Source organism: Dermochelys coriacea, chromosome 1 (genome assembly GCF_009764565.3).
Source record: "Dermochelys coriacea isolate rDerCor1 chromosome 1, rDerCor1.pri.v4, whole genome shotgun sequence".
NCBI classification, from domain to species: Eukaryota; Metazoa; Chordata; order Testudines; family Dermochelyidae; genus Dermochelys; species Dermochelys coriacea.
The window spans coordinates 304,453,377-304,479,401 of record NC_050068.2 but is presented as its reverse complement, the minus strand read 5'-3'; the positions used below and the strand labels follow the sequence as shown (position 1 = coordinate 304,479,401).

General features: G+C 41.2%; 1 protein-coding gene across 12 annotated transcripts in view; it reads right to left on the bottom strand.

Annotated features, from left to right (window-relative positions):
• Positions 1-26,025, bottom strand: part of FOXP2 (forkhead box P2) — a 577,535-nt gene that overhangs the window by 400,436 nt on the left and 151,074 nt on the right. For 11 of the 12 annotated variants that reach the window (XM_043495240.1, XM_043495195.1, XM_043495179.1 and 8 more), the window contains one exon: positions 3,620-3,703. The gene's annotated coding sequence lies outside the window, so the exon portion shown is untranslated. The remainder of the gene's footprint in view (positions 1-3,619; positions 3,704-26,025) is intronic. The other variant, XM_043495188.1, reaches the window with a different exon arrangement.

The window sequence follows — 26,025 nt, the reverse complement described above, 5'->3', positions numbered from 1 at the left end:
TTTTGGCTTTCTGTACATAAAACAATTTTGTATAGATTGTATTTAACTGCAAGTTATGGGCAAAAACAGACTGACCTCTGTTGGAAAGGAAACAGAATAATACTTACTTTCATCCATATGTGGTAGGACTGCCTTGAAGTCCAGACATTTTGGAATTTAACAAAATTATATTGCCAAACTATTATCGGTACACAAGTCAGTATTATTGCTTTTCTGGCATTACTTGGTGCAGAACATGGTAAATCTCCAGAAAAATAGCCATTTTATTTTCATTTTTTTTCTTGAAATAGCTGTTGTTGGCTGACCAGATTGTAATTGCCGCATGCCAGTGTAACAAATATATTCCTACCATAAACAAACAGTTCTTCAGAATATGGGACATTAACTATGGAGAAACTGACTAATATGCCTCTCTGAAAGACACATCGTTGGTAAATATAGAGAATTTTCCATCATCACTTAGAAAGCAGAGCGTTGGATCTGCTTTGTGTCCTAAACTTTTCTGCACTGGATAGCATACACGGTAGCTTGAAAAAAAAACCCAAAAAACACAAAACCATTCTGTACATGCAGAACTACTTTTAAATATGTAATATATGTAGATTCCTTATTTCTGTACCATATCCCAATCCTATGACTATGTTCATTATAAAGTGATGCACACTGTGTCCTGACCTACCTGACTGTTAAAGCTGCAATTAAAATAAAATGTCATTTCTTGTACTATTTACCACAGGTGATACTACCATATTTGCCTAGTCCTTTAGGCTTCAACCCAGCACTTTATGCCACTGGGCATTGCTTGCCTGAATCAACAGGATTTGAATTTCTCCCCCTTACCAGCCAATGGGTGAAGATAGCAACAATGGCAGCACTGTCCCATTTTAGCCATCACTGTGGAGACCAGCAGCACCAACTTGACTGACTAGCTGATCTTCAAAAGAGGCAGACTCCAACACTAAAAGGAGGGGGCAGGGCTATGATGGTGACATTACTTGTTGCTACCCCCAGTTGGATGAGTGCCATGTGACTGATATGGTGTTCCATAGGCCACCTAGTCACTATAGTCACCATAAGACCAAGACCAAGACAGAGATCCTGTCTTTTACCTCCTTCTTGTGCTTCTAAAGCTTTTCCCCACCCACCTGCCCTCTCATTCATCGAAGCAGGATTCAGGATGTCTGTTTTATTCACCATAGATTCAGGGTTGGGTCGCTGTACGACTGCAAGGTGGAGTTGATTGTGGAAGTAGGAATGGGGAATGTTGATGCTGTGGATCCCGTTACTGAGTTTAATGGTGTGTATTCCTATCAGGTTCTTCATTTTTATGTTTGCTCCAGTTTATTCGTGAGCTCCTAGTCAGTTTTTCACCCCCTTCCTGTAATCATGTCATTAGAGTTTCTAGGTTTGCCAGACTGAGGGTGGCCACTAGTTATTACAAAAGAATCAATGAATGAGCCAATTAGCATAGGGGGATCCAAGAGCTCCCAAAACTGGTGAGTTTGGGAACAAGAGAGGAAGGATTGTCCAGTGGTTAGGGCACTAGCCTAGGACTTGGCGAACCTGATTTCAAGTCCCTGATCTGCCTCAGACTTCCCGTGTGACCTTGGACAAGTCACTTAAGTCTCTCTATGCCTCAGTGCCTTGCCTATAAAATGAATGATAGCACTTGCATACCTTACAGGGGTGTTGAGAGGATAAGTATATATTAAGCAGAGTGTGAGGTGCACTGATACTAAGTGCCACAGATAGAAGGAACAGGACATCACTCCTCCCACAGATTTCAAAAGAATCAAATCACCACAGAAAAGTGATGTGTGTGCTTACATATAAAAGTTGAGAGTGCCTAATACTAGTGTATATATACTAGTGGACCTATTTCCTTTAATAGTGCCTTGGCAAGGTGTGCCAGGTTAGATCAAGAGGTGCAATGGGGAGGGAGTTAGAGAAGGTGTTATTGGAGTCATATTGTAAGGGCTCCTTTCTATAAGGCACTGGTTACTCTTTGTTTGGTATCTATAAATAAATTTGTTAGTCAACTAGGAAAATTACCATGTATGCGTCTTCCTTTCACTTTGTCTACAGCAATACATACACAATTGAAACACAGAATATTTTTAAAGAATTCCTTGTGGCAGTTCCAGATGTAGGTAATTTTGAAAGAAACATGGAGGGGTTTCATAATCTATCATTTGTATACCAATTCCCTCTGAATGCTTTTCCAGATCTATCTATCTTAGGGTCCTTATCTGGCCGCCATTACTGTAAGTACTGAAGTGCCTCACAATCTTCAATGTATATGCCCTTCCAGGACTCTTCTGAGGCAAGGAAGTACTATTATACCCATTTTACAAGTGGTGAACTGAAGCACACAGAAACCAAGGGACAGATTTTAAAGGTAGTTAGGCACCTGAAGATGCAGATAAGCGCTTTCAAAAATCCCACTAGGCACCTAGGTACCTAACACGCAATGATAATCCCACTAGACACCTACCTGAATATTTTAGGCCCCTAAAATACCTTAGAAACTGTCCCTAAGTGATTTGCTCTATAGCTTACCATGGAATTGAATGTGGGTCTCCTAACCCACAGGCTAGTGCCGTAACTGCTGGACCCTCTGTCTGAGGCAGCTTGAGAGCACTAGTGCACAGAGTACACAAATCTCACAATCAGAACATGTGAACTCATGGTCCTTGAGTACAAGGAGTAGTGTCTGTGGCCAAATGAATATAGGGCATAGGTATTTCAACAAAGTGGAGGTGTCCAAGCACAGGGATTCATTGTATTCACATACTAAAAACATTTTAAAATATATATTTTAGTATAAAAGATTTTTCTGACCAAGACAGTTTAATTATCTTGTTGCTCATGTGGCTGGTGTCATGAAGCCATACAGTGAAACTCAACTTTAACCTCTCAATACCCAAGAGTATGCAATCAAATTTTAAAAGATAAAATAATTGTCTTAAATTATGAATGTATCATTCTGTTGGGATTTAGTGCACGCTAAACATTCTTTATTTAAAACAAAATTAAACCAATTGTACAATTCCACAAGTGTTACTACACAAAGACTCATAGTAAATGCAATGTGTAATCAAAATATTTAGTATAAAATAATATATTGCATCTTGACAGAAATATCATAGAAATACAAAATAATAATTTTCTTTTTCATCTTATTCCACAAAAGCTATAGGACAAATGACACAGCTTTTATAACTGAAGCATCACTGTGGTTATTACTGCCAAAAAATCATTAGTGATTCTTAATTTCTCTTAACTACATTCAACTCTTCTTCAATCTTCCAAATGAATTGCTGGAAGATTTACATTTTGCAACTGAGTTTTGTGGAAGGGGCTGAAAAATGAGGAAAAGGAGAAGGAAATGGGATATGAAGAGTGGGAAAGAGGGAGGCCATCCTTCCCTTACTGCCAGACCTGCTAACTCCTCTTGCTCTACAGTCTAGTCTTACAAGTAGTAAGACTTTGTGAATAACAGGAAGCAGCATGGGATCAGCTGAACAGGGATTGGTAAACCAGGGACAGTGATGGTACAGAGGAAAAAAAGCTACAAGCAACATCATTTATAGATTTTCAGTGCTTGAACTGTACTCACCTCCTTCTTCCAGGCCTTAAAAAGATATCCTTATTTCAACCTTGAACTGGAGTGCTGTCTGAGATCAATTCCAGCATCACTGGCCTGATAAAACAAAAGAAAACTATTTGTAGCTAATATTTATTTATCTATTATATGCAAAATTCCCCCTGATTTACTTTATCGCATTCCGTAATTAGTTCCAGATTTCCATGTGGTGATTAGTAAGTAAGATCCTTAACTGGAGTAAACCAACCTAACTGCATTGGATTCAGTGAAGTGGGGCTGATCCACATCAACTGAGGATCTGGATCATTAACTGTGTATCTCTTTCAGAAGCCATATCCTGAAGCCTTCTAATGTATGCACCTCCCATTCTATTGAATGTCTTTAATCAACAATTTTTAAAATATAATGCAAGATAGCCCTTTGGATCAAGTCATAACTTCTATTATGTCAATACACATTTGTACTTTATTAAAAATATATAGTCCAATGCACAGTCCAATACATTGTACAATACTGTACAATGCACATGTATTGTGCCATATTCACTAAATCAGTGATAGAAACACTTAAATCATTTTTAACATGCACAGTATCTGCCATTGTAAGTTACATTTTCAAGGCATTAATCTATATTATAAAAGACAGTTTAAAAAAGAAAAAAAAATTAAATTATAAAAATTTAAAACGAAGAAGAGAACACAAGAAAACATTCCTTTCCTTACTGAAACTCAGTTCCACCTCTTGAGTAAGACAACCCCCACAATAGAAAAAACAAGGGAGCCTTAACTACAGTAGCACTACTGGATGCCATTATAATTAACAAGAACATGCAAAATAAATTAATAGTTATGTTTTATAATCATGTCAAAGTGAAATGAGCCCATGAAGAGGCCTCAGTACTTAAGTAATCTCATTAGCCAATTTTTATGTGCTATTTTATATTACCACTCATACAGCTGAAGGTTGTTTGCAGTGTTGTTGTAGCCGTGTTGGTCCCAGGATATTAGAGAGACCAGGTGGGTGAGGTAATATCTTTTATACAGCTGAAAGTTGTATTTTGTCACTATATCAATGGACCTGAATTTTAAACAATCAGTCCCAGGCATTTTTTGTGTTTTTTAAACTCCCATAAAAAGAGCACAGTAATATAGATGCAAAGAACTATTGCTAGTGTTTCGAAAACATCAGCAACACATCTCTCTTTTCTGTGTGTTCTTTGGAAGGGACTGCAACGGATTCCCCCCACTTTGCCATGTGAAAAGATTAGCCCTTAAGCAGTCATTAGAAGGGATGCAGCAAAGGTGGTACAGGCAGTAAGAAGAAGTTACTTATGTTACAGTAACTTGAATTCTTTGAGATGTTTGGGATTTTCTGTCCCTATGGGTGTTTTGTCTCTATGACACTTCCAAGCAGTAACTCAACAACAAGGTGGATGCTGAGGAGACAAGTCCATAATGGTTTGGAGGACTGCATCACCAAAGGTAGTATTATCCCTCCAAGCAGAAAAGATGACATAATGCAAAAGTGTGAATGGAAGATCAAGGTGCAATCCTACAGATTTCTGTTATGGGAATGATCTTTCAGTAGAGGTATAGATATGGACTGAGCTCTAGTAGAGTGTGCTGTCACTCTATGAGGGGGCTTCTTCCCAGAGGATTCATAACAGGTTAAAATGCAACCAGAAAACTACTGTGATAGTCTTTGAGTAGATTGCCCCTTCATCTGCTCTGCAAATTATACGAACAATCTAGGAAAGGCCTTGAAGGTCTTACTCCTGAAGGTCAAAGTAAAGAGTGAGAACCCTTCTGATAACTAGTGTGCATAGACTGTTTTCCTCTCTGGAGACACGAGACTTTGAGTAGACCACTGGAAGATGGATTTCTTGATTAATATGGTATTCTGAAGAGACCTTAGGGAGGAACCAAGGATGGTGATGCATTGTAACCCTATCTCTATAGAAGGCGGTACATCAGGTCTGCCAGGAGCGTACCAAACTCTCCCATCCATCTATAGCTGAAGTGATAGCTATGAGCAACTAAGTCTTGAGGGAGAGAAGAGAACCAGGCAGCCATTGGTTCAAACAGAAATTTCCTGAGGGCACTGAGAACCAAATTAAGGACCCCACTGAGGGGGCCAAGTTCCATACAGGGGAAAACAAATTGCGTAAGTCCTTAAGGAATCTGGCCATAGTGGGGTGGGCAAAAACTGAGAAACCTTCGATGGGTGAGCAGAAGGCTGTAATAGCAGTAAAATGTACTCTGATTGAGCTCACTGATAGACCTTGTATCTTTAATTCTAACACGCAGTCTAGGATTTTGGAGAACAGAACTTCTGATGCTTGAGAAAAGTGAAGAAAATCACCCAAAATGGAAGCATTTCTACTTTTGAAGGTAAGTTTTGGGAGTGCTAGGTTTCCTGCTACACAAGAGAACTGACTGAACCTTACCCAAACAGGTTAGCTCCATGTTCCATCTAGGAACCATCTAGGAATCATGCTTTCAGGTTCAAGGAGGAGGGGGTGGGCCAGATCAGGTCCCAGTTGTTCTGTGATAGGAGATCCTTCTTGAGAGGAAGGTGGAGAGGCGCTGCCACAGAGAGGTGAAGGAGGTTCAAGTACCATGCTTTTTTTGGCCAGGATGGTACTATGAGGATAATTCTTGATCATTCCCATAACAATTTGAGGAAGGTCTTTAGGATCAGAGGTAGAAGCAGGTAAGCCTGTAATTGGGCATGGGGCCATGGTATTATCAGGGCATCTCCCAATGAGTTGCAGCTGTTTCCTCCCTTGGAGCAGAAAAGGTGACATTTCATGTTGTTTGGGGTAGCAAATAGATCTGCTTCTGGGAAACCCCTTGGCTTTGTAGATGCTGTGGAAAACAGATTCACTGAACTCCCATTTGTGGTCCTGATGGAAGTTTCTGTTCAGGGAGACAGCAATTGTATTCTGGAATCCTAGATGATAAACTGCTGAGATAAACTAGTTAGTGACTCTGCGCATAAGGACTGGGATCTTGCTCTGCCATGTCTGTTGATATAATATATTGCTACTCTGTTGTCCAGCATTACCCTGAGCAGCCCCTTGGAGGTGAACCCCCATACCATAAGAGAAGTGACCATTGTGAGGATCTTTCAGGATGGGGAATGTGAGCCCTTGCAGCCCTTCAGTGGGTCCTTCTACCCCCTGAGAGAGTCCAGAACTTTCTGAGGTACTGTGATGCATTTGGAGATATGGCGTCTCTTTGGAGCGTATGCAGTCCTTAGCAATATGTGAAGACACGTGAGGAGCAGTCTTGCATGTGGCATGATGAACACAGCCTCCATGTGGCCCAAGAGTTCTAGGAAGGCCCTTGCACTTTTTTGCAGGCTGTGTTGTATCGTAGAGAATAGACTGCACAGAATGGAGAATGTGTCTTTGGGGAGATAGGTTCTAGCACTTAGGGAGTCTAGAGTGGCTCTGATAAAGTCTATTCTTTAAACTGGGGTCCATCTAGACTTCTTCCAATTGATGTTTCAGAGTAGCAGCCGTGTTAGTCTGTATTCGCAAAAAGAAAAGGAGTACTTGTGGCACCTTAGAGACTAACAAATTTATTAGAGCATAAGCTTTCGTGAGCTACAGCTCACTTCATCGGATGCATTTGGTGGAAAAAACAGAGGAGAGATTTATATACACACACACAGAGAACATGAAACAATGGGTTTATCATACACACTGTAAGGAGAGTGATCACTTAAGATAAGCCATCACCAACAGCAGGGGGGGGAAGGAGGAAAACCTTTCATGGTGACAAGCAGGTAGGCTAATTCCAGCAATTAACAAGAATATCAGAGGAACAGTGGGGGGTGGGGTGGGAGGGAGAAATACCATGGGGAAATAGTTTTACTTTGTGTAATGACTCATCCATTCCCAGTCTCTATTCAAGCCTAAGTTAATTGTATCCAGTTTGCAAATTAATTCCAATTCAGCAGTCTCTCGTTGGAGTCTGTTTTTGAAGCTTTTTTGTTGAAGTATAGCCACTCTTAGGTCTGTGATCGAGTGACCAGAGAGATTGAAGTGTTCTCCAACTGGTTTTTGAATGTTATAATTCTTGACGTCTGACTTGTGTCCATTCATTCTTTTACGTAGAGACTGTCCAGTTTGGCCAATGTACATGGCAGAGGGGCATTGCTGGCACATGATGGCATATATCACATTGGTAGATGCGCAGGTGAACGAGCCTCTGATAGTGTGGCTGATGTGATTAGACCTTCCTGCCAACACTACAAAAAGAAGGATTCTGGGTGGACTCCTCCTGAAGGTCGAAACAGCAGCCTGGATTTCTACATAGACTGCTTCCGCCGACGTGCACGAGCTGAAATTGTGGAAAAGCAGCATCGCTTACCCCATAACCTCAGCCATGCAGAACACAGTGCCATCCACAGCCTCAGAAACAACTCTGACATCATAATCAAAAAGGCTGACAAAGGAGGTGCTGTCGTCATCATGAATAGGTCGGAGTATGAACAAGAGGCTACTAGGCAGCTCTCCAACACCACTTTCTACAAGCCATTACCCTCTGATCCCACTGAGAGTTACCAAAAGAAACTACAGCATTTGCTCAAGAAACTCCCTGAAAAAGCACAAGAACAAATCCGCACAGACACACCCCTGGAGCCCCGACCTGGGGTATTCTATCTGCTACCCAAGATCCATAAACCTGGAAATCCTGGACGCCCCATCATCTCAGGCATTGGCACCCTGACAGCAGGATTGTCTGGCTATGTAGACTCCCTCCTCAGGCCCTTCGTTACCAGCACTCCCAGCTATCTTCGAGACACCACCGATTTCCTGAGGAAACTACAGTCCATTGATGATCTTCCTAAAAACACCATCCTAGCCACTATGGATGTAGAAGCCCTCTACACCAACATTCCACACAAAGATGGACTACAAGCCGTCAGGAACAGTATCCCCGATACTGTCACGGCTAACCTGGTGGCAGAACTTTGTGACTTTGTCCTGACCCATAACTATTTCACATTTGGTGACAATGTATACCTTCAAATCAGCGGCACTGCGATGGGTACCCGCATGGCTCCACAGTATGCCAACATTTTTATGGCTGACTTAGAACAACGCTTCCTCAGCTCTCGTCCCCTAATGCCCCTACTCTACTTGCGCTACATTGATGACATCTTCATCATCTGGACCCATGGAAAAGAAGCTCTTGAGGAATTCCACCATGATTTCAACAATTTCCATCCCACCATCAACCTCAGCCTGAACCAGTCCACACAAGAGATCCACTTCCTGGACACTACGGTGCTAATAAGCGATGGTCACATAAACACCACCCTATATCGGAAACCTACTGACCGCTATTCCTACCTACATGCCTCTAGCTTTCATCCAGATCATACCACTCGATCCATTGTCTACAGCCACGCTCTACGATATAACCGCATTTGCTCCAACCCCTCAGACAGAGACAAACACCTACAAGATCTCTATCATGCATTCCTACAACTACAATACCCACCTGCTGAAGTGAAGAAACAGATTGACAGAGCCAGAAGAGTACCCAGAAGTCACCTACTACAGGACAGGCCCAACAAAGAAAACAACAGAACGCCACTAGCCATCACCTTCAGCCCCCAACTAAAACCTCTCCAACGCATCATCAAGGATCTACAACCTATCCTGAAGGACGAGCCATCGCTCTCTCAGATCTTGGGAGACAGACCAGTCCTTGCTTACAGACAGCCCCCCAATCTGAAGCAAATACTCACCAGCAACCACACACCACACAACAGAACCACTAACCCAGGAACCTATCCTTGCAACAAAGCCCGTTGCCAACTCTGTCCACATATCTATTCAGGGGATACCATCATAGGGCCTAATCACATCAGCCACACTATCAGAGGCTCGTTCACCTGCGCATCTACCAATGTGATATATGCCATCATGTGCCAGCAATGCCCCTCTGCCATGTACATTGGCCAAACTGGACAGTCTCTACGTAAAAGAATGAATGGACACAAGTCAGACGTCAAGAATTATAACATTCAAAAACCAGTTGGAGAACACTTCAATCTCTCTGGTCACTCGATCACAGACCTAAGAGTGGCTATACTTCAACAAAAAAGCTTCAAAAACAGACTCCAACGAGAGACTGCTGAATTGGAATTAATTTGCAAACTGGATACAATTAACTTAGGCTTGAATAGAGACTGGGAATGGATGAGTCATTACACAAAGTAAAACTATTTCCCCATGGTATTTCTCCCTCCCACCCCACCCCCCACTGTTCCTCTGATATTCTTGTTAACTGCTGGAATTAGCCTACCTGCTTGTCACCATGAAAGGTTTTCCTCCTTCCCCCCCCCTGCTGTTGGTGATGGCTTATCTTAAGTGATCACTCTCCTTACAGTGTGTATGATAAACCCATTGTTTCATGTTCTCTGTGTGTGTGTATATAAATCTCTCCTCTGTTTTTTCCACCAAATGCATCCGATGAAGTGAGCTGTAGTTCACGAAAGCTTATGCTCTAATAAATTTGTTAGTCTCTAAGGTGCCACAAGTACTCCTTTTCTTTTTCCAATTGATGTGAAGCCCAAAGACTAAAACAGAGCTAGAGGTTGCCAACTGGACCTCTAGAGCTGATCGACCTCTGAGGAGCCAATTGTCCAGGCATGAGAATACTGCTATGTCCCATTAATTTAAATGAGCTGCTACTGCTGAGAGAAGCTTCATAAAGACTCTCAGAGCTGTGAAGAGCCCAAACGGAAGGACTCCATGCTGGTAGTGTTCTGAGCCAACAGTAAAAGAGAGGAAATGATGAGGGATGGGTGGATAGTCACATGAAAGGAGGCATCCTGGAGGTCGAGGGTGATGAACCAGTCTCCCGGATCTAAGAATGGGATTATAGTGGTTATATCATTAACATAGTACATATTAACTGGATTAAAAACTGTCTAACTGATAGGCCTCAAAATGTAACTGTTAACTGGTTCTAGTGGGGTCCTACAGGGATCTGTTCTTGGCCCTATGTTATTTTAAATTGTTATCAAGGACCTGCAAGAAAACATAAAACACTGATAAAGTTTGCAAATAACACAAAAATTGGGGGAGTGATAAATAATGAAGAGGACAGGTCACTGATTCAGAATGATCTAGAGTACCTGGTAAACTGGGTTCAAGCAAACAATACACATTTTAATACAGCTGAATGTAAATGTATACATCTGGGAACAGAAAACGTAGGCAAAACTTATAAGATGGGGAACTCTATCTTGGGAAGCAGTGACTCTGAAAAAGATTTGGGGGTCATGGTGGATAATCAGCCGAACAGGTGCTCCCAGTGTGATGACGTGGCCAAAAAGGACTATTGCAATTCTTGGATGCATGAACAGGGCAATTTCAAGTAGAAGCAGAAAGATTATTTTACTTCTGTATTTGGCACTGGTGTGACAGCTGCTGGAATAGTATCCAGTTCTGGTGTCCACAATTCAAAAGGATATTGATAAGCTGATGAGGATTCAGAGAAGAGCCTGAAGAATGATTAAAGGATTAGAAAACATGACTTTCAGTCATAGATTCAAGGAGTTCAATCTATTTAGCTTAACAAACAGAATGTTAAGGGGTGACTTGATTACAGTCCATAAGTACCTACATGGAGAATAAATATTTAATAATGGGCTCTTCAGTCTGGCAGATAAAGGTATAACACCAGCCAATGGCTAGAAGTAGAAGCTCAACAAATTCAGACTGGAAAAAAGGCATAGATTTTTAATAGTAAGGGTAATTAACCATTGGAACAATTTACTTGAAGTTGTAATAGATTCTCCATCACTTGCAATCTCCCCTCTGTATTTTCCACCAAATGCATCCAATGAAGTGAGCTGTAGGTCACGAAAGCTTATGCTCTAATAAATTTGTTAGTCTCTAAGGTGCCACAAGTACTGCTTTTCTGATTGTAGTGGTACTTACTGATGACGGCAGAGCTGAAAAACAGCTGTCTCCCCACCCTAACTTCTCAACCAACTACCAATTACTTTTGCAGATGTTTGTACTTTTTTTCTCCCCCAAAGACCAAACGGAAAGAGAAACAAATGCCACCATGTTGTTCTTTATCTGAAACAGTTTCTAAATCCAACTATAAATACCATACTGTAAATATTGCTAGAAGTTATTTACTTACTACTTATACAGCCTCAGCAGAGTGCTAGGTACTTCACTGATATCCTATGGAATATTTATGATGTTGTAAATGTTTCTGACCCAAACTCCCCAATACAACATGTTCCAAAGCTCTTTGCTATATTAATAATGATTATACAACAGCATAATACACAGTTATAAATAGACGGTTTAAAAATGATTCAAGACATGACAAAAGGTGACATGTATTTCAAAACTTAAAATATTCCCCCATACCTTGCTCCAAAAAGAGAACAAAATATAAAACAAATAAATATTGTCACAATAGTGGGAAGATCTCTAAAAAGGGATTATATTACAGTGAATTAATTTCAAACTGTACTACCAAACCACCAGACATGTATGAAGTGAAAATGTTATGTAAGAAACAGCTCTCTGTTCCCAATTTTCAAAGAGTTATTATTAGAATTGGGAAAGTTCTCTGATTAAGATTAGAGAGAACAGCACATAAGAAATGGTAATGGAGGGAGCATTTAGAGGGACAAAAAGGACAGAAGAGGAGAAAGAAAGCAAGGAGTGGAGGCCAGGTTTTAGACAGGTGTCACTAGCAGCTAGGACAAAAAGAAAAATGAAGAGATGCAGGTGAGTTAAGTTCAGTGACAGTGGGAATAATGGAATTAGGAAGGAAGGATGAAGTACCTGAGAACAAAAAAGCAGGAGGGAAGGACGACTAACAAATAATGGAGGGGAAAGAGGAATACAAAGGGGTTACTACAAAATGGAAAGAGAGAGAGATAAAGAGGGTGAGAAGGGCAAGCAGCAATGTGCCGATGTCACAGGTAAAAACAAAGAGATTAAAGTTATGCTCATGTCACAGGACTGCTGATGTTATGAAGCATTTATTTAAATCCATCTCCTGTTGCCCTAGTCTCTGGGGCAACAAGGGCCTTGGGGGAAGTTTCTGTCGTCAGCTGCAGGCAAAGGCTGCAAAGGGCAGCAGTTGGATTCAGCGCCTAAGAGCTTTATCTAACTCCAGCTCCTGCTGTCCTTGATGTAAAGCTAGCCGAGCTTTCCAATGAAATACAAAACGGCTATGTTGTGTACTGCTGCTATCCTTATATTAAAAGCTGTCAGATATAGCACAAAGGACAGCTTGAGAGTTATTAACAGTGTTCCTATCAAATTATATTAAGGATGAGATTTTCAAGAGAGCTCAGCATTGGCCTGACTGCTCTCCATGACATCAATGGTAAAAATCTCATTGATTTCAATGGAAACAGAGTTAGAGGAGTGCTGAGCACTTTTGAAAATCCTATGCTTTATGGATCGCTTTGCAGGCTCCAGAATCTGGATTTTTGCTGTTTATCCAGGTATGCCACACTCTCACCCACCTTTATTAATGGCATTTTCGAATGAAAAAGTAATAAATAATTCGGGTTAAAGCCGGCTTGCCTGACTCAGGCAAGGGGTCTTGGTGACTCTGTTGACTATTAATAAGGCTATTTGCCTGACTCAGGCAAGCAGGGTTTGGACTTTAAAACCTAATATTCAAAACATTCTGTAAGATACTTTCTAGGAGTCAAAGAAATCTATTAAATACAAAAAAGCTATTACATTACAATGAAAGTTGTGCCCTTGAATAACCCTAACTCTGCATACTCTCACAGCTTCCCAAGCACAATAAAGATCTGGCCACATCCAGCAGATTTTGCACTCTGTTTTTCCAGGGGTCTTCACTAGTAAGCAATTATAGTGACAGTTAAATCTGTTCAGATACACCTTCTGAAGTATGGGTGCTTATCTCAACCTTATCCAAAATACTAAGTTCTTCCTCTCCCTGTTTTTGTACCTTATCCTCTCGCTGTCCCTGACACTATAAATTACTTCTCTATCATCAGATTCTATATCTCATCCATTTATTCTTTCTTCGAGTTACCTTATACATACACCCCATACCAGGGCCTCATGTCATTTCCTATTCCTCCCAATCACTGAGCAAACATGCACCTTTTATTGATATACCCACCTTTGAGTTGTCATATTCCAGCTAGGTCATCATACAGTCTTTGCTGAGCATAGACTAATTGACTTGCAGAGACAAATTTAAAGACAGGTCTCATTTGTCAAAGTCAGTCAATCTTTGACCCAAAAAATTATGAAAAATTTTGTTTTCTCTTTTGACGACTAAATTCAATCATTAACGTGTAAAATAGATTTTATTCCAAAATAAGTGCTAATCTCAATGCAACCTTAACTGCTAGATCACCTCCATAATATCTGTGAAGAGGATCAAAAGTACTGTCATATGGTGATTTACATTGTTTAACTGTAATTCACTCAATTGAATTACCATATAATGTGAAAATACAGTTTTGCAGTTTTGCCCAGAAGTTAAAAATACTTCTTTCAGTATACTTAAATAAGTTAGATACCTCCTTTATGAAGCTTTTCCTTTCCCCAGTACAAAACTTCTAAGTGTAAGATGACAAACAACTTTATCAGGAAATATATTCATTTCAGTTTTCATATTTTTATTCTCAACTTGTGCCACAGTGTACTGTCTAAATACTTAGATGGAAAGAAAAAACTCTAAAGTTGAAGTTAAGAAACTGAAAAAACTTTTGTAGGCCAGTGGCAATAATGGCCTATACATCCTTTTTTTCTGCTTCCGAGTAGATACGTAGCAAATTGTGTTTCAGTTTAAGATTATTTTTTCTCTTCAGTCTCGTTCTAGGAGAAGTATTCTGCCATGAGGTCGGAAGATTCCTATTACTGCCCTATAGGTAGCAGCACCCATGCATTCAGTCTCCCCAAAAGAACCAAAAGCCAGAAACTAGGCTTTTGAAAAAGGTGAAGACACTTAATGAGAACTGGAAATGGAGAACAAAAAAATGAGATTGAACATGAAATAAAAGGTAGGTGATGTTGGTAAGGCAAAACTGCAAGTTAAAGCTGGAGGTGTGGAATCAAACTTGCTTGTACTTGGACATGAGAAATCTTTTCAGGACCTTTTCTGCTACGTTTGCCGGCAGCAATTCAATGCTTCAAAAGCTGCAAGCTCTCTCCAATCTTTACCTATCTCCGACCAGGCTGCTTCTATACAGTAGCATATTTAACTGCTCTTTATCCCTCAAAATAAAGCACCAAATACACATCCTCTGCTAGTCATTCCATACAATATTTTTATCCTAATGATCCTGACACCCACAAAACATCAATACAGGCAGACTGACATTTTCCAACTTTGTACTGCATGTGCATGTACAGAATTATAAATGTGATGGGTGTTAAATAAAATTATTAAACTCTTAGCATGATCTGATTAACTCTACAGTGAAACCAATTTTCTGCCTAGACACAATTAGAAATTTAGACACACAAGAACTTCTGAAACAGGATCTGCTGCCTGGTAATGACTCCTGATATTTCTCAAACTTAGAGGACCATTCTGAGCTGATGATGCTAAGGTTGCCACTTGTCCGAGTTTTACCCAGACAGTCCAGTTTTTGGCTTCTGTGTCTGAGTAAAATTTAGAGTTGTCATTTCCCTGGTTTTCGACCAGAAAGTTCAGTCAAAGAGGGGATCAGGCAGTGTCTGGTCAGATGTACTGACCAGACACCAAAAGCCCGGTTACACTGGTGTCACCTACTACCTGCAAGCAGGCTCCTTGTCAGGCTGCAGCAGCTCCTGTCCCAGCACTTGAGCAGAGGGAGCCCAGATGGGCGGAGGGAGAGAGGTGAAGACAATCCAGCAAGCAACAGAAGAAAAGGGTAAAGAGAGCAAGCGATGAGGGCAGGGCCATGGGGGAAGAGGCTGAGCAGGAGTTAGGGCCTTAGGAGTCCGGTTACTAGCAGTTAGAAAGGTGGCAACCTTAGATGCAATCAAGTAATATATTTGCAAAACCTGCAACTCTGTGCTGCATATATTTGTAATGCATAAAGAAGACTATCTCCACCAGATAGTCTTAACAATGTCTTCAAACTCCAGGCAATTTGGGAGCATAACAAATCTTAGAAAACACAAACAAGCAAACTCCTTCCACTAACACTCGCTGCTGAGGCACAGCGCACAGACACACTCATGAAATAAAGCATGGTAGGCATGGACAGACCAACACAATCATACAGCTAGGAAAGAGTTATGCCAAAATGTACTAGCTGTAAGTGTGCAATTTGAAAGTTTCTGAACCTAACAAGGTGGAAAATTCAGAAAAAGGTTAAAATAAAGTAATTAGAGGGATTGGCCTTTATATGTTTTACTTAACAGCCCAGAAGGGGGACGAACTGACAGACAGGCTGGAGAGCCTGCAGAGACCCAGGGGGAGGTAGGAAGGAGCTAAGGGCACAGTCAGAGTCGAAGAACCCTGATCCTGCTTATTTAGCTCAAAGGCCCTGCGCTGGAACCCAGTGGAGTGGGTAAGCCTGGGTTCCCCTACTAACCCCCTAACAGACTTGAGAGTGAAGAAAGGGTTTTCAGACTTCTGGGTACCAGGAATAGACTGACAGCCCCACTACACAATGTGAGCCCAGGGGCTGCACCACATTTGCCAGAATGGGCACTGTTCTACTGATGCATCGCCTCACAGCAAGTCTACATTAAGAAACTGCAGTGCTACAGCTGAACCAATGCAGCTGCACTGCTGTGGCACTTTATTGAAGATGCTACTATGCCAACAGGGAGAGCTTCTCCCATCAGTGTAGTTAATCCACCTCCACGAGAGGCGGTAGCTATGTCAGCAGGAGAAGCTCTCCCGTTGGCATAGCGCTGTCTGGACTGGGGGTTAGGTCAGTATAAGTGCATTGCTCAGGGGTGTGGATTTTTCACACTCCTGAGTGACATCGTTATACTGATATAAATTTATAGTGTAGACTTGGCCTTAGTTTGGCACTACTCACAGGGGCTTAATGTTTCTGATCACTCCTTTAGTGTACTTTGCCAGATACTGCAGAGATCATTCTCAGGGTCTGTTATTATTACTACACTAATCTTGTTCAGTCACATGACCAAGAATAGTCTCACCTATTCTTCTTTTTCGACCCTCTCAGATTACATGAGCTACCACACCTACTGGTGTCTAGCACATATTTCATGTTTGATATGTCCAAAATCTCTGCCACTGAAAACAGATAAAGATGAAAATGTTCTGCTTAATCCCAATGGCTAGGATTCTATCCAAGGCACTAATTTCATCTCAAGTGTCCATTCATCTCCTTAGGAAACTGGATGTCCATTTTTATTTGAGTTTTATGTTAGTCATCCGCACAGGCATTTGAACTAGGTTATTATTGTTTACTTTTAATTTGCAGTAGGGAAGCAACCATAGGCCCCAACTGGGATTGAGGTCTCATTGTGCTTGATGCTGCATAAATACATAGGAAGCTATAGCCTCTTAAAAAGACCAAAACAGACAAAGAGTAGGAGAAAGGATACAATATACAAGGAGAGCAATCAGTACGATAGTAGACATATGACTTATTAGTTACAATTATTTTCTCAGTACATTAGTTTTGCTTTCAATAGGTAGTTTATAAAATTTCCCTTGCCTACTATAATATTCCTTTTTAAAAAATTTCCTCAATTATGTTTTACACAAATTGGCATTGCCTCTTCCACCCCCCCCCCCTTTTTTTCGTGACTATGCTTTATACGTTTTATTTTGCTGATTGTCCTGGCCTTTAAAAAAAAAAAAGCCTATTTTCTAATAAAATGGCATTACTTGCCCTTGACTATTCCAGTCATTTGATTTGCTTTTTTAAATGTTTCATATATATTTATTTTAAAATGTTGCTCTAAACAATTGTTTTAAAAAAAACTTCCTTCAGTCACAAAAGTAGCAAAATAACATTCTCAGCCCATTGTGCAATAAAAAAGTGTTATTTTATTTCTGTTTGTTTCCTTGATAATCTGCAAAAATCAGCAGTTTGAAATAGGTTTCCCAAACATTAGCAAAGTTTTACAGTGTCTTTAATCAATACATTTAAAAAACCGACACATTACACGGTGCTGCCACTGGCAATTAGAACCTAAGCTATCATACAATTTCTCACGGGCATAATCAATGGGCACAAAATGGGAGTGATAAATTAATTACTCCTGCCAACACCACCATCACTTTCACACCCAAGAATCATGGAATCATAGAACTGGAAGGGACCTCAAGAGGACATCTAGTCCAGTTGCCTGCATTCATGGCAGGACTAAGTATTATGTAGACTGGGCTAGGTGAACTATGGCCCGGGGCCATATCCGGCCCTCCAGACATTTTAATTCGGCCCTCGAGCTCCCACCACGAAGTGGAGTCCAGGGCTTGCCTGCTCCAGCACTCCAGCCGGGGAGCAGGGTCGGGATCTTGCCTATACATAGGGGCAGCCAGGGGGCTCTGCACACTGCCCCTGCCCCAAGCGCTGCCCCTTGGCTGGGAAATGCAGCCAAAGGGAGCTGTAGGGGCGGCACCTGCGGACAAGGCAGCGTGCAGAGCTGCCTGGCCGCACCTTTGCGTAGGACCAAGAGGGGGGACATGCTGCTGCTTCTGGGAGCTACTTGAGGTAAGTGCTGCCCAGAGCCTGCCCCCCAACCCTCTCTCATGCCCCAGCCCTATTTCCCCCTCCTGCCCTCTGAACTCCTCAGTCCCAGCCCGGAGCACCCTCCTGCACTTCCAACCCCTCCTCCCCAGCTCCACCCCAAAGCCTGCACCCCCAGCGGGAGCCCTCCCACCCTCCCGCACCCCAACCCCCCCAGTTTTGTGAGCATTCCTTGCCTGCCATACAATTTCCAGCTGTGGCTCTTGGGCCAAAAAGTTTGTCCATCCCTGATTTAGACCATCCCTAACAGGTGTTTGTCTAACCTGCTCTTAAAAATCTCCAATGATGGAGATTCCACAACCTTCCTAGGCAATTTGTTCCAGTGCTTACCCACCCTGACAGTTAGGAAGTTTTTCCTAATATCCAACCTAAACCGCCTTGCTGCAATTTAAGCCCATTGCTTCTTGTCCTATCCTCAAAGGGTAAGGAGAACAAATTTTCTCTTTTCCTTTTAAGAACTATTTATGTACTTGAAAACGGTTATCATGTCCCATCTCAGCCTTCTCCTCTCCAGACTAAACAAACCCAATTTGAATGAACAGTAAATAGTACACTGGTGCTTTCTTCTACCAATTTTACATTAAAATATATAAAAATAGACATCACATCACCAAGTGTGCCAGTTTTGCATAATTTTGTGGTTGAAGAATAAACTCCAGAAAATATTAACCACCCACAGAGATCACCTTGACATGCTTTTGATACAGAAAATCAAACATTATACAAACTAGTGAACCCTGAAGCATATTCAAAACATCACATCCTATTGTAAAACATACACAAAGAACAATGCAATAAGTAAGAACATTTTTAAAAGTTAAGTTCATTTTAACTGTATAAAAGGAAAAGGCATTCCCCAAAACATACACACAAGTTTTGGGAATGAGCTCAAATTATGCTACCTACTGGTCAAATTATGCTCATTTACAATCATTCAACCCCAAAGGTGTAATGAAATAGAATTTGGCCCATACAAGTATAAATAGCTCATTTCAGAAATATACATAACTATAGAAAACAGACTGATTTGATAACAGATGCTCCAATCTGTTCTGATATGAGATTACTGATTTACAAATGAGAATTTAACTTGTTAGTTACATCAGAATTCCCAAATCCATAGTGCATGTAGGTGGGGGATGTTACTCATTGTAGTTCACTCAAAAGGACCAAAAATGCCTAAAACACCTAGTATCAGCTGTAAACCAACTATTTTAATTTCACCTCCAGCCTCACATGTCCCTGACTTTAGAATAACTTTGATCCTTTGGCAGGACTAATTTTACTTAGATTCTACATTCAAGACTAATTTTTCCTTTCTGATAGATCTGTGCAACCCTACTGGACACAACAGTAATACATGGGTGTAAGAGAGGTGGAACTTAACCAGCAGGCTACAGTCATATATGCAAATATAGAAGAGAGGATACAGGGCCAGGTAGTAGCACCCACAAAGAAGAAACTGGAGATACAGTGAATATGTGTCAACAGTATGAAGGTACATACTACGGTAGGTTATAGTAATAGAAGTATCACATGTTAAGATCATTTATTTGGCACTAGTTAGACCTCAGGTACTGGAGGGAAAAATTCTGCATTGTCATGGAACTGGATCAGATGGTCTAATAGGACCTTTTCATCTCTTCATTGCTATGACTGTTAGCTTGAGTACTGACTTTAGCTTTGAGAACACGAACACACACTCGCTCTCTCTCTCTCCTGAGGACAGCAAAAATAAAGAGAGATTTGGAACTAAGGCCTACTACGAAAGGTTAGCAGAACTAGGCACATTTCTTTTAGAGAAAATTCAACAGTGCGGGTCTTGTGGGGAAAGAGATGGTCTACAAATACATATGTTAATGTTACCGGAATTACAGAAAAGGGATATGGAAAAGACCCATTCGTTCACAAAAATCTATCCTCTGACTTCCACCAAGGTGGCACTATTTTCTACATTACATTGTCTAGTACTTTGTCTAGTTTAATTAGTTTTGACATTTATTGTCAGCCGCTTTTCTTGGGAAATTTCTAGAGCATATTCACTGTCAAGAAATTATCATTAGTATTTTCTAATGTCTCTATCCCATTGGGTTTTCCCCCTACTATTACTTTACCTTTTCCATGGCATAGAAAACAAAAAGCATCTCCACTACAAATATAAGGTAGCCTCTTGCACTCACTTCACATTTTTGCCTCAGCACTACTGGAACCATGCCCAAGCTTTAGCAGGTACAATTTCTGAAGGAGCCTCCTGTATCCATTGTGGAATAAAATCCGTATGGCAACTGGAAAACTGCTTTGGGAAGACCCTAGCACGTGGACTTCCAGACAACCAAAGAGAGAATGGCACGTTTGCCATATCTCATGATCCTTAATGCCAGCCCAGACTCCCGCCCCATTTAGACTACGGTCAGTTTAATATATAGTTCATGTTTTCAAGAAATTGGAAAGAATTGCAAATTTCAGAATAATATGGTTACAGTTATCACAGGACATTTTATCAAGTGTCAACTGACCTTGGAAAACTGGGGACAGGGATGGGGAAGGTGCAGGAAGGATAGAGGGACTGGAAGCGGGGAAAAATGGTTACTTTTTAATGTAACTGTAGTTCTTCATTGTTCTGTAACTGCTCTTCTAGATGTAGGTGCAGACGTGTATTCCAGTGAGATGTATGTGCGCCTGGGGCTGTCAGAAGAAACATTGTGAGTGATACTGTTGCTGTTGCTACTGACTTTGTAGAGGCACCTCGTTGTAGCTGGGACAAACTACCAACAAATTTAAAGTAGCCCAGGAGTCATGAAACGAATGCAGGGCCTCCTCGGTTTTATCTGAGAACAAAAACTAACCAGCAAAAAGTCAGTCCTCTATATTTTGCTGCTCATCCAGAACTATTCTAAAATCCTGCAATGCCAAGGCCCTCCTCAGGGACACAGCTGATGCCATAACTCTGGCCGAAGCATCCACCACATACAAAGATCACTGCAACAAATTTTGGCCAACATATGGCCCTCTGCAATGAATGCCGGCCGATCAGAAGAGTCCTCTCGTGCCAAAGTGGATCTAATGGCCTGCTCACAAGATGCTACTTCAAGTGCGACTCCCTAACAACCTACATTCTTTTCTTGAACGACTTGCAGATGGAGCACCTTTCTTTAATGTGCTGTTCTTCCAGATACAACAAACACTACGAGTGAGAGTCAGTGTTGGGAACAGCCACCCCATGCAATGGCCAATGCTAAAACACCCTGGTAAGGATATTACCCAAGGCAGCGAATTACCTAACTTAAAACTAAGCCTAAGGGTACTACTAAACTATATTAGCAAACTAACAACAAGAGATCTCGGAAGACTGAGACTGACAGCATGAGGTAAAACGCCACACACAATGCTCCAGCTGCAGGTGGTAAGAAGGATCTCAAGGGGGTTGAGGCGGCATCACCCAGTAGATGGGTGGAGTATGTCTATTTTAATTTTATTCTTGTTGTTGTGATCATGTACATGTCTGAAGAGTTAGGAAGACTTTGTAGTTCACTGAAGGATCCTGGTAGGAAACAGGCTGGCTTCTCTGCTTACACATCATTGCTTATACAAGCTCCACTACTACTGACAGGCTAAGAACTGTGCCTCTCCTACTATACTTATTTGTTCTCTCTAGGGTGACCAAATTTCTCAAAGGGAAAATGCGACACCGCATGGGGCTAGCCTGAGCCCCCCTCCTCCGCAAAGTGGTCTGAGCTGCTCGTCCAAGCTTCACCCTGTATGCCACCTATTCACCCTTCTCCCTCCCCTCCCACTGGGCTGGCCCGAGCCACGGTCCCAAGGCCCCCCCTCCACATGGGCTGGCGTTGCTGCTTGCCCAAGCCCACCTCTTTGTGCAGCACGGCTTGCTGGAGCCCTGCCCACCCCTTGCATGAGGCTGGGGTTGGTGTTGCTGTTCGCTGGAAACCTACCTGCCCCCCACCAGAGCCCTGCATCCCCTCCCTGTGGGGCTGGGATTGCAGCTCCCCCCCACCCCCACCCCCCCCACATTCCTCTGCATCCTATTTTTGGACAAATATGGGCGTTTGCCATTTGCCAAAAAAGTCACGACAACCGGGACAGGGCTTAAAAAAGGGAAGAGTCCTCGCCCAAATGGGATGCATGGTAACCCTAGTTATCTCATCAGCGTTCCCCTCCACAGTCTGTTTCTCAATCTCATCCACGTGTTACATCATGTGTTTTAGACTGTAAACTCTCTGGGGGCATGGACTGTTCTTTTGGGCCAGATTTTCAAAAGTGCTTTGGTGTCGAAAGATGCAAATAGGCATCAAGTGGGATTTTCAAAACAGTCTATGCACATTAGGTGCCTCACATCTAACAGTCAATGAGTCTTAAGCTCTTAACTACCTTAGATACTATTGAAAATCCTTCAAGATGTCTATCTTCATCTTCAGATACCTACTATCTTTGAAAATCTGTCCTGTAGTGCCTAGAACAATGAAGCCAAACCTGGTTTTGAGCCGTAGGTGGTACCACAATATAAAACATTGCCTAATAAGAATAAAATATACAAATACTATAACAATTATCTTTATCCTTCTCCCACTCCAGCTGCTCAAAATATCAGTTCAGCCAAACTTCCTCAAATGGCTTCCCTCTTGGAAACTTACAACATTGTCATGGACAGGACTAGGGAAGAGGAGAGTGGCAGTGCTAGGACAGAGGATGAGTTCAATGCTGCTGATGCAGTAGAAACTGTACCCATGCCAAATGCTGCTACCAAAAAGGCATCTGTGCACCCCACTGTAGGAAAATAGCCTTTTGCTGAACAGCGAGAGGATGGGATTGTCTCTCCCACTGAGCAGTGAGATCTACCAGTTGAACAAAGCCTTGGTAATTCATTATCTCTCCATGCCAAACAACGCTAAAGTGATATAAAACCACATTGAAATGGAAAATATGTCATCTGATGCCATCTTCTAGAGACTCAGCTTGGTCATCTGTCCTGTGTTGACCTCTTCTGAGCATAGGACCCATAGAGATTGCCAAGCCACTTTGCAAAGGGGAACTAGAGCATATACATGCTCCCATCCTGCTACGACCTGGTGTGTTCCCATGTACATGTTCTATTCTAAAAATCCATGTGGCTGGCTTTGTTGTGCTTTGTCCCATCCTGACTTTGCTACAAGCCAAAATTGTCAAAGATAGCCCATAGTATTTCCACACAAAGTTTTCATTAGAATTTCCAAAACCTGAAAATTCAATACATTTTATATTAGCCTAGGATTTCACAAAATCAGCTGATTTTTCAAAAGCAATTTGAGGACCTCAAAATTTTACTGAAAGCAAAATGTTTGGAAAGCAGATAATACAATATAATGTGAAATAATGAAAAATTTCACACAACAGTTTTCAATAATAATACCTAACTCTTAGATACTTATCAGCTGGGGGAAAGGAGCTACTCTCATCAGTTTCCTCATGAATGTCAACTGCAATTAAAATAGTTGAAAACACATATTCTCATCTATTATGATATGAAATGCTTCACTCGCCATGTAAATTCCCAAAGTGTTGTACTGATCAAATCAGGTTCATGAGTATTTTTATGAAGTAAAATTTTGTGAGCAATTAACTACTGAAGTGTCATAAGTTAGTTACTGAGAGCTCTCCCACATGTTTTTATTGCACTCTCAGCACATCCTCAGTTTAGTCATGTAGGGAAAATCTCCATACTTATTTGCAGCACCAGGTGCACACACTGAATTTAAAAGAAAAAAAACTGCACAGAAAACATAGTGCAATATAGATTCTATTATGGTACAGTTTGTGCAATAAAGATGTAGACCAAGCAGAAAGCCAACATCAATATTTCAAATGCTAAAAAGAAAGTTTGCACACTATTAAGGAGCAATTAGAAAAATGAAACTATAGGGCAGGTTCTGCCTGGCCCATATCTGGGTGCTCAAAGGATAGGAAAGCACATAAAACCTTCACTGTTGTGGCCAGCAGTCAGTCCTTTCATTTAGGGGAATGCAGTCCCTCCCTACTCTCCTGGGGCACATTACCCCAAAAATGAGCAAAAATGGCCTCTCTTCCACCAGTCTACACACTGGGCTGGCACAAGAATGTAATAAACTGGCTCCCATAAAGGATAGACATGAGCATTGTAGATTTCTTGGAGGCTTTCTGTCACCATGGAACAGAATGCTTCCTGGTGTTTCCCCTGCAATGATGCAGCTCCACTCCTCTACTTACTTACTAAGGGCTTTTCCTCAAAAAGCTCGATGCCCTAACTCCATATGCCTGAAAAAAATCAAATGCCATAATACGTAGATTGGTTATAAATATGAGACCAGATCCTTAGCTACTGTAAATTGGCAAACCACCACTAACTTCTAAACTTACCACCTCAAAATCTGATGATAACTCAATTTTTTGCATGAATTTAACATCTTTGAAAAAAGAACTCCTATTGAAACCATAATTCATTATCAGTCAGTTTTATTATCATAATCTACAATTCATATAAATCTATGAGCTTTACTGGATAAAACACACGCTAATTTTGGAAGCCAGACTGTTTGTTATTGACACCCATTACAGGAATAACTAAGATTCACAATATACAGACCACTAACTCTAGCCAGTGTCTGAGTGTTCTTTCCCTTTCCAATAACAATTAACTTGCCATTCAGTATTGTCCAGATATGGCTCAGCAGGATAGTTATAGAAATATGAGGACACACTTTTGGAATCGTTAAAATGTTTAAAAGGAACGTTATAGTCCCATTAACTCTAAGAGAATGCTCCCTTCCAAATGCAGTCCAATAACAGAGCAGAATACTACAAGCAGCTTTCAATGACCTCCCAGGCCATGGGAGACAGTGGTATACTTCTATGCATCATTACTTGCCATTTATCAAGCACTGTGGGTGGAAAATATTTAAAATTGTCCTCCAGAAACCACTACTTCTCAAATGGCAAATGACCAACCCAACACTACTTGATGAACCAAACCCACAAGTTTTCCCCAAGTTTGTTCTCTAGTAATTGTCTGGTAACCCCCACAACAAGGTAAAAACCCAGTATACTAATCTGATTCTAGTCACTTTATAATAGCTGTGTTTTCTGTTAAAATGGTTAGAATGTAATAAAATACTTTTCTTCACTTCTCTGTTTATATGAGACTCTTGGTCTTCACATTTCTTTCCTATGGTATCTTCGCTTAACAAAAACTCAGAAGATGGTCTTCACATAACAAGCAAAGTGTTACTGCTTCCAGCACAGAAAACCATCTGCTTATGTCACTGACGATATGAGTTTTTGCTTTATTCCCTGCCGGGCCCACACAGTATTTGCATTGGAGCTCACGTGCATATTTAAGCGCACCAGAATGTATGATTAAGCAGAGTGCATTTGGAAAAAATAAAGCCTTATGAATGCCATCCAGCAAGTGGCCCAGGTCAAGCAGTGGGAAGGCCTTAAAGGCAGGTTTTGTATTATTCAGCTACTTTCACAAGTCCAAAGTATCTATTCTACATGAAAATATTTGTTTTCCAGCCCATTTTCATCACAGGGACACTTAATTCAGTTGTGGCCTACTGTGCTGGTGTATGGTTTGAAGCTGGAAGAAAGGGTGTTTTGCGGTGTTTGATGACCAGAGCTGCCAGAAGTTTACTTTTATTATTATTATTATTGCAACTGAAAACATTTTG